This window comes from Dromiciops gliroides, chromosome 1 (assembly GCF_019393635.1).
Source record: "Dromiciops gliroides isolate mDroGli1 chromosome 1, mDroGli1.pri, whole genome shotgun sequence".
In the NCBI taxonomy this organism is placed as follows: domain Eukaryota; kingdom Metazoa; phylum Chordata; class Mammalia; order Microbiotheria; family Microbiotheriidae; genus Dromiciops; species Dromiciops gliroides.
The window spans coordinates 698,275,846-698,285,629 of NC_057861.1; positions in this window are offsets into that span (position 1 = coordinate 698,275,846).

Here is a 9,784-nt window from a genome sequence, read left to right on the forward strand (position 1 = left end):
TTGGAGGGACAGCTAGGCAGCGCAGTAGATAGAGCACCAGCCCTGGATTCAGGAGGAACTGAGTTCAAATCTGGCCTCAGATACTTTACACTTACTAGCTATGTGACCCTGGGCAAGTCATTTAACCCCAATTGCTTCATAAAAAAACAAAAACAAACAAAAAACAAAACAACAACAAAAAAGAAACTTGGAGCTTATTTCAAATAGGAATTGTTTCATTCTTTGTATTTCTATGCCCAGCACCTAATATAGTGCCTGGCACCTAGGAGACACCAAATAAATATTTATTTATTGACTTTGATTGATGGATTCAAGCAGAAGAGTTTTTGTAAGTTTAGGCAAGAGCCAGTATAGTCTGAGGACAGCTGATAATCAAATTTGGCTAAAAGGTGGGCTGTATATAGCTAAGGAATGGGAATTTAGACTGGAAAAGTAAGTGGGAACTGGATTTTTCTTCTATCCCATGGACAATAGAGAGCCACTAAGGGTGTTTGAGCAGACGAGGACCATGGTAAGATACTTGTGCTTTCAGGATAGTATTTTGGCAGCTGCATGAAGTATGGATTGGGGAGGGGAGAAACAAGGACCCGGGAAGACATTTGGGAGATGGTTATAATAGTTCAGGTGAGAAGTGATGAGGAAACTACCCTAATGTAGAGAAAGGGATGGCGTCGTGAAATATAAAGAATTTTCCTTAAATGCTTCCGAGTGAACTCTCTTCCAAATTCTAACTACAGTCACTGTATGGACATGAATAGGCATTCCATGTGGTTTGACACTAAATAAATGTGTAACACATTTCAATGCCCTGTTATCTGAGCTACTGAGAATACACAACTTTTGTTGTTGCTTTTAGATCTGCCTGTGGTCTGTTATCACAGAGTGAAAACAAATCCCAAACCAGGAATTTGGTGCCTGCCTGGGGGGGATTTAGAGGAAGATTAGGCAAATAATCATATTTATTTCAGGAAAGCTTAAACTGAGGGTGTTTCTTTATATCTAAAGTTCCAGACAGACTGATAGCAGTGGGAAAAATTATCTAAAGAATATGCACAGTTGGAAGATTTTTGAAAAATGTTATACTTCACTATTTCATGGATTCATAAAACCTTAGAACTAGAAAGTACCTGTGAGAACATCTAGTTCAACTTTTTTTTTTAACTGCATCAGTGTGATAGCTCAGAAAGGGTAACTGGCCAGTCCAAGGTCATGAAGTGAGTTAGTCACACATGAGGAATATAGATTTAGACTTGGGAGATGACCACTTAATTCAACACCCCCCCCCTTTTTTTTTACAAGTCATGGGCTTAGAGAGACCAAGTAAATTACCCAAGGTCACATAGTTAGCAAATCAGAGCCAAGATCTGAGTCCTGGTCCTCCTGCTTTCTGCCATGAATGCATACTTGCATGTGTAAATGAATGAATGAATGAGTGAATGAATAAAAATGCATTTAGTAAGCACCACATTGAGCCCTAAGGATACACATAGAAAAACGTGACACTTCCTCCTCTCAAGGAATCCACATTCTAATAGGGAGAGAAAACACATACAATAGTTTTGAGTAAGATGGAAAGGACCAGTGGTCCTGAGGGTGCAGTGACAAAGATGATGTCATTTCCATTGATAAAATCCTATCTATTGGGGCAGCTAGGTGGTGCAGCGGAAAAAGCACCAGCCCAGGATTCAGGAGGACCTGAGTTCAAATCCAGCCTCAGACACTTGACACTTACTAGCTGTGTGACCCTGGGCAAGTCACTTAACCCCAATTGCCTCACCAAAAACAAAACAATACAAAACAAAAAACCCTATTTCTGAAAGTGAATCATCTGACAGAACCAAGGACTTTGGTGGCAAGAACTTTCAATGTTTACTTTTACTGACATCTGGGACTGTGGGAACTAGAATTCATAACTGCCTTTTCAGCTTGCAAGTTTGCCAATATTTACATTGAATTATGAGTAACAATGCAATTTTCAGGATTTGGAGATTCTAATTTTTATATATAATAATAAGTCTCATTTACATAAAACTTCTTACAAAGTACTTTCCCTTTACATTAGTTCATTTGATTCTCATTGTAATTCTATGAGTTACAAGACAAGGTAAACATTATTATGCCCATTTTATAGAGAAGGAAACTGAGACTGGGAGAGTTGAAATGATTTGCAAAGATGGGTAAGGGCAGAGTTGGGTCTCAAACCCAGGCCTTTCTAGACCTCAAGACCACACTATTTTTCCAGGCCTTAGTTTCCCCATGTAAAATAAGGAGTTTGGAATTAATGATCTCTAAAATCCTTTCTAGCTCTAAACTTATTATCCTATTATCCTTTCCACTATAACACAGCTGTAAAAATGCGTCAGCCCTGTTGGGTCCGGTCCTGTTTGCTTGTTGTAGCCAGAGCAAAGGGAGCACAGAAATAAAACAATGATTGGAAAATTCAGATCTTCTATTTGGAAGCAGTCTTTGTTCTGAGGTTTTTAAAAATTGAAATACAAAACTGTCTGAGATAGGGAGAAACTGCTGAGAAAGCCAACCTTCTTTACAGTGGTGTAAGTTTCTGTCCCGATTTCCTAAACATTATGTTGCATAAGACCCACTGGCCCAAGGACCAAATTAAGAACTGGTGTCCCACCCCTCCCCCATGTCATCTTGATCCTTTTCCTTTCCAAGGCCCTTCAGCCCTGGTTGGGGGGTTGGAAGGCTGTAATTCCCATGATTATTGTGGGGAAAGGGAGGCAGCATCTAAATTCTCCATCTTCAACAGTTCTGTAAAGAATGACTCTAAAGCAAGGTAATTTCAAGGAGAAGACGTTAGGATCTCTTTTTTTCTTGAAATTATCTTGTATTTATAGTAGCTCTTTTTGTGGTAGCTAACAATTAGAAATCAAAAAATGCCCATCAATTGGGAATGGCTTAACAAGCTGTGGTATATGATTATAATAAAATATTATTGTACTATAAGAAATGACAAGCAGGATGATTTCAGAAAGTCCTGGAAAGACTTATATGAACTGATGTATAGTTAATTGATCAAAACCAGGAGAATAGGGACAGCTAGATGGCGCAGTGGATAGAGCACAGGCCCTGGATTCAGGAGGACCTGAGTTCAAATACGGCCTCAGACACTTAACACTTACTAGCTGTGTGACCCTGGGCAAGTCACTTAACCCCAATTGCCTCACTTAAAAAAACAAAAAACAAAAAAACCAGGAGAATATTTGGCACAGTGACAGCAATATTGTTTGATGAAGAACTATGAATGACAACTATTCTCAGCAAAAAAATGATTCAAGACAATCCCAAAGGACTAATAATGGAGTATATTATCCACCTCCAAAGAAAGAACTAATATTGATTGAACACAGACAGAAGCACGCTATTTTTCAATTTTCTTTCATTTTTCTTTTTATTTGAGTTTTCTTATACAAAATTACTTTGTATTACATAATTGCACATGTATAACCTATATCTGATTGCTTATCATCTCAGGAAGTGGGGAGGAGAGAGAGGGAAGGATAGAGTTTATAACTTAAAACTTTAAATAAAAATGCTTATTTGGGGGGGAGCAATGAGGGTTAAGTGACTTGCCCAGGGTCACACAGCTAGTAAGTGTCAAGTGTCTAAGGCCAGATTTTAACTCAGGTCCTCCTGAAACCAGGGCCGGTGCTTTATCCACCTAGCTGCCCCATAAATGTTTATGTTTTTTTAATTAAAAACTCAAAAAAAAAAGAAATTACATTGCATTGGTTTTTTTATAATTATATTTGTGGGGCAACTAGGTGGCACGGTGGATAAAGCACCGGCCATGGATTCAGGAGTACCTGAGTTCAAATCCGGCCTCAGACCCTTGACACTTACTAGCTGTGTGACCCTGGGCAAGTCACTTAACTCCCATTGCCCTGCAAAAAAAACCCCAAATCATAAACATAATCATATTTGCATATTTAATTACTCACATATATGTTGTATCCTCCCTGAGAACCAAAAGTTCTTTTGTGGTTAGAGATGTTTTCAGTGTTGTCTTTATGTCCCCAGGGCCTGCAAGGTAGCCTGAAGTAGTAGAGAACTGACTTCATATTCAGGCGACTTGGGTTCAAGTTTTCCCTCTGATTCATACTGGCCTAGGCAAGTCCTTGAAAATGTCATCATCCCTAGGAAACTATCCAATAAGCTACAGAACAGTATTGATCTGCTTTGTTAGATGGGGCTTCTTCATCAGCATCTGCCTACACTGATGAAAGAGGGGGAGGGGGAGAAAAAGGGAAGGGATAGGAAGAACGGGGTGGGATCAAAAGGAGAGGAAAGGAGGGGAAGACAGAGTAGAGTAGATGCTGAATAAAATTGTAATAAAGATTGCACAATGGATGAAAGAATGGAAAAGTTGACAAAAGTCCTGAGAAAACTCAACCGAAGCATGGCTAGGGTTTTGTTGGGTTTTGTTTTTTAAAAGTCTTCCTTGGGGCTGCTAGGGGGCGCAGCGGATAAAGCACCGACCCTGGATTCAGGAGTTCCTGAGTTCAAATCCGGCTTCAGACACTTGACACTTTACTGGCTGTGTGACCCTGGGCAAGTCACTTAACCCCCATTGCCCCACAAAAAAAAAAAAGTCTTCCTTATAGTTTAGATAAGGTTAAAAGAAAAGACAACTTAAAGGAAAGGGTAATAAGCAGTAACTCCCTAATTAGTAACAGGAGAAATGCTAATCTGTAATGGAATGAAATGCCCTATCCAATGCTGCTACTTGGAAAAGTTGGACAGTACCTCAACCATCATCTACCCTGTTTTCTTCCCTCATTAAGCTCCATGTCCTTGTTTTTTTCCTCCTCTTTACTTTTCTTTTTCCAAGGCAGCTTCTTCTCACCCACAGCCTCCCCTAATGTCCCTTGACTTAATAGCCTGACATTTTCCCTCCACAGAATGTGAGGCCACTACTTGGTATAATGGATAGAGGGACAGACTTGGAGTAAGGAAGACCTGACTTCAAATCCTGCCTCACGTACTTATTTAGCTGTCTGATCCTAAGCCAGTCACTTAAGCTCTCTCAGCCTCAATTTCTGCATCTGTAAAATGGGGGTAATAATATAAGGATTGTTGTGAGGATAATATGAGATCACATGTGTTAAGGGCTAAAATTCTAGCTAAACTGTCTAAAATATCTAATGAGTGGTCGCCAATAAATTATAAGCTTTAGCAAGAGTTAGGCTTTTAAGCATTTATTAAGGAGAATAAGAATTTGGTAAAGAGAGAGAGAAAGGCCTAGATTCCTATCTATTAAAGGGAGAGCACATTTCTAGCTCCGCTCTCCACCAGAGTCCAAAGGAAAGAGAGTGAGAGCGAGCGCCAGTCTCTTCCTTCCTCCTCCCATTAGCCCGCGTCACTTCCTGACGCCAAAGAAAAGACTCCTGGTCTTGCCCTCAAAGACCTTCGCTTCATGGGCGGAACTCTTCTACAGTAAGTCTCCAGCAGGTGGCGTCATTTGAATCGTTACACATGTAACACACTTTTCAAACCTTAAAGGGCTATATAAATGCTAGATATCACAATGATTAGTGTTATCATTAACATCATCACCACCACCATCATCACTGCTACCACTACTATTTCCACAATTACTACTACCACAATCCATTACCATCCCTACTACTATTACCACTATCACCACCACCCCTACTACTATTACCGCCACCACTCTAGTATTATAACCACCTTCATTACTACTATCATTACTACTACTACTACTACTACTACCACCACCACCATCACTACCACTACCACTACCACTCCTCCTCCTCCTATGTTCAACCTCCTCACAGAATCTGAAAGTTGGCCTTAAGAAGCCATCTAGTCCAATCTGTGACTGAATAGGAATCCCCTCTACAATGAATAGTTTTTCCTTATCTGAAGTTCTAGAGGGAACCTGTTAAATTCCTTGGTAACCCATTCCACTTTTGGACAGCTCAGTGTTAGGAAGGTTTTTCTTACACTTAATATGAATCTTCTCCCATTGCAATTTATACCCATTGCTCCTAATTCTGCCCTCTAGGGCCAAGAAGAACAAATCTAATCCCTCTGGCACATGATAGCCTTTCAGATACTTAGAATGCTGGCATATTTCCCCTGTCTTTCTTTCTTTTCTCCCAGATAAACATTCCCAATTCCCTCAGCTGGTTCTCAGGGGACTTGGTCTCTTCTTCTGCACGTGTGCACCTACGCACACACACACACCTGCTTTCATGAAAGTGAGGGTCTCCACTCTGGAGGGATCCTCCAGGGCTCACTGTCTCTCAGATCAAGGGAAGATTAGTGACTTTCAGGAAGTAAAGGGTGAGTTTTCAGAGGAACCTCCTTCCCTAGGTTAGCAGCTTTGCTCTCAAAGCCCACATAAAACAAATTCAATATCAGCCTTCCTGTCATTAGGTAAGCTGAAAACCACATGGAGACTGAAAAAGAATGTTGCGTATCATGTTAACTAGACTACAAGGCACTGGTGGATAGGAAACCAACTTGATGGAAAAACAGAAAGCCACTCATTGCCCAGTCTAGGTCGATGGGGAGTAAGATTCTGCAAGCTCCACAACTACTACCAACTATCTAAGGCTAGATGATGGAAAAAGAAATCAGCAACAACAAATTAATCCTAGCTCTGAAATCTTAGAAGAACAGGTCATGTTTAAGTCCCTGAAAATACTTTTTTCCCCCGTGGAAAACCTTTCCCATTAAGCTGCCACCAGGAAGGCTGCTGTTGGCTTTTCCAGAGTCCCCTGCCACTAAAAGGAAGCCCTTCCTTCCCCCATTTTCTTCTGAAGAGAAAGTCTTAACTGTGTAGGAACGAGAGACCCCCAAAGCTGACCCTCATGGAAAGTGCTTTCCTCAGGGACCTTGGCTGGGTTCTTCCAAACTGGCAAAAAAATAAAAATAAAAATAAAAAGACATAAACAAGGAATGTCTCCAGAATGGACTCAGTTCTCCGCCAGCCTCCAACACAATTTCATTACTCCTAGCCCAAGAGTGATGAAATATCTTGTTGTTTCTTGGAACTGCTGGTCACCTTGGACTCAACTATAGTATTTCTAATGGGAGGGAAGGAGGGCTTGCAAAGCTCTGTGGTCATTTCCCCCACCCTGTTCTCCAGGGTGTGACTATCCATTTGGAAGGAGAATGGAGACAAGGCTGGATCTTGACTTATGCTATGCATTATCTGAGCTCTGAGGTTTGAAGGGAAGAATTTCTCTCCCTTCTCAGAACCCGAGGCAGATTTTGACTCACAATAAAAAAAAGAACTTCTTTACAGGGTTTACAAAAAAGGGAAAAGCATTCCCTGAGAAGGGAATGAGATCCTTGTCCTGGACACATTCAGGCAGAGAATAGCTAACCACCTGTCATGGATGCCACTGTGGGGATTTCTGCTTTGAATGGGAGACAAGACTGCATAACCTCTAGCATCTCTTTCTTCCCTGAGAGGTTATCATGGAGTAACAAATGAATTCAATTTAGCAAACATTTGTAAAATACCTATTATGTGTCAGTCTCTGTATTAGAGGTTAAGGGCACAAAGATGAAAATTAAACAGTCTTTGCCCTCCAAGAGCTTATATTCTCTTGTTGGGTAGAACATATACACAGACAAGTATACATACATATGTGTGTGTTATAATGTAATTGTGTAAATAAATATAACTATGTACAATTTATGTTATACAAATAATATATAATATTTATATATCTAGATCTCATTGTATAGATACATTGATAAACAATATCCTCTCCAATGAAGCATTAGCAACAAAAACTGAAAGAATTAGAAAAGATTTCTTATAAGAAGACATACTTAAATTGAGCCCTAAAGGAAGATAGAAGATTCTAAAAGGAGGGACCAAAGAGAAAGAACGTTCCAGGTATGGTAAACAGCCTGGGCAAAGCATGGAGACAGAGGAAGGAATTTCAGATGCAGAGAGTATCAAGTAAGTCCGTTGGTAGTACAGCAGGGACTTGCAGGGGAGTCAAGTATAATCAGTATGGAAAGATAGGTTGGAATCAGATTCCAAGATTCTCTAACTTATTCTTTGTGTCAGAATCTCATAGCTTATTGTTTTGATGATTCCCTAATAGTTTCCTGTGGGTGTGTCTTATCTTCCCAAGTAAATTGTAAAATCCATGAGGTCAAAGACTGGTCATATTTTCTCCTCTTCTCTTTCCCCATTGTGAGGGAGTCAAGAGAAATACACAAAGGATGAGCCATCAAGACATGTGATTGATTAGTTAATCCTGCTTCTGACTGGAATCATAGGATTTAAAGCTGTTAAGAGACCCCAGAGATCATGGGAGTAAAGATTTCAAGTTGAAAGAGACCTCATGAACCAACACCCACATTTTAGAGATAGGGAACAGTAGCCAAGAAATGTTAAGTGAGAGGAGGGGGAACCAAGATAGGAAGAGTAGAGGCAGTGACCAAGCTGAACTCTCTCAACATTTCCCCTAAACAAGTTTAAAATAACAGCTCAAATTGAATTCTGGAGTGGCAGAGCCTTAAAAAGGTCAGGGTGAGACATTTTTTTCCAGTCTAAGACAACCCAGGAGGTTGGCAGGAAAAGTCTAATGCTGAAGTGGGGGCCAGCCCAGAGTGCACACAATGGCACCACCAGTGCTGGGTCTTGGAGGCAGTCATTGTAATTGTGGCAGCAGCAGCAGCTTTGAGGGTTCTCAGCCCAGAGCCAGAAAGGAGATCAGACAACTAGTCAGAAGGAGATTACAGGGGACCCTTTGATGGCACTAGATGCAGGACCTGACACTGTTTGGCAACTGTATTGTCCATATGTGGTTCTGGGTTGCAGTTCCAGGGTGGAGAAGAGTGCTTGTGGTTAGTCACAAGAGAGCAGGGACCTTGGTCTCAGTTCCAAGGTAAGAAAAGAGCACTAGCCCTTGCTGTTGCAGGAAAACAGAAGGGACCAAGTCACAGTTCCAGGACCAAAAGTAGTGGTAGCTTTTGTGACTGAAGGGAATAGGGATTCTTCATGGGTAAATACCAGAGCACATACCAGGAGGGCAATGACCATACCTATCCCTGAATCACATAACCTTGTAAGCACTGAAAACTTGCAGACTTTCAGAACTAACTTGGAAAAAGCAGCACAAAAAAAGCCCAAAGTTTGGGACAGTGCTTTCCCATCCCCAGGCAAGAAGTGCCCAACTTTAACATAAAATTCAAAGTCAAGAAATAGCCTGGGGAAATAAGCAAACAAACAAAATTTGACCAAAACACAAACTCAGAAGAAAACAACAATGTGAAAACAGCTGCAACCAAAAGTTCCAAATAAAAATGTTAATGTGACACAGGCCCAACATGAATTCCTGGAAGAGTTTTTTAAAAAGAGGTAAGATATCAGATTGCATATGGCCTCAGGGAAGGGGGAGGGGAGGGAGGGAAAGAAGAATACAATTTGGAACTCAAAAAAAAGGAAAGAGATAAGAGTGGTAGAGGGAAAACTGGGGAAAGGAATAAGAATGACAGAAGAAAATTATGAAAATTAACAGCTTGGTAAAAGACACAAAAGTTCACTGAATAACAGCTCCTTAAAAATTATAATTGGGCAAGTGGAAACTAATGATTCCAAGGGATACCAAGAAACAATCAGACAAAATTAAAAGAATTTTTAAAAGTGAAGAAAATGTGAAATATCTCAAAGGAAAAACAGCTGACCTAGAAAATAGATCAAGGAGAGATAATTTATGAATTATTGGACTACCTGAAAGCCATGATAAAAAAAAGGCTAAATATCATATTT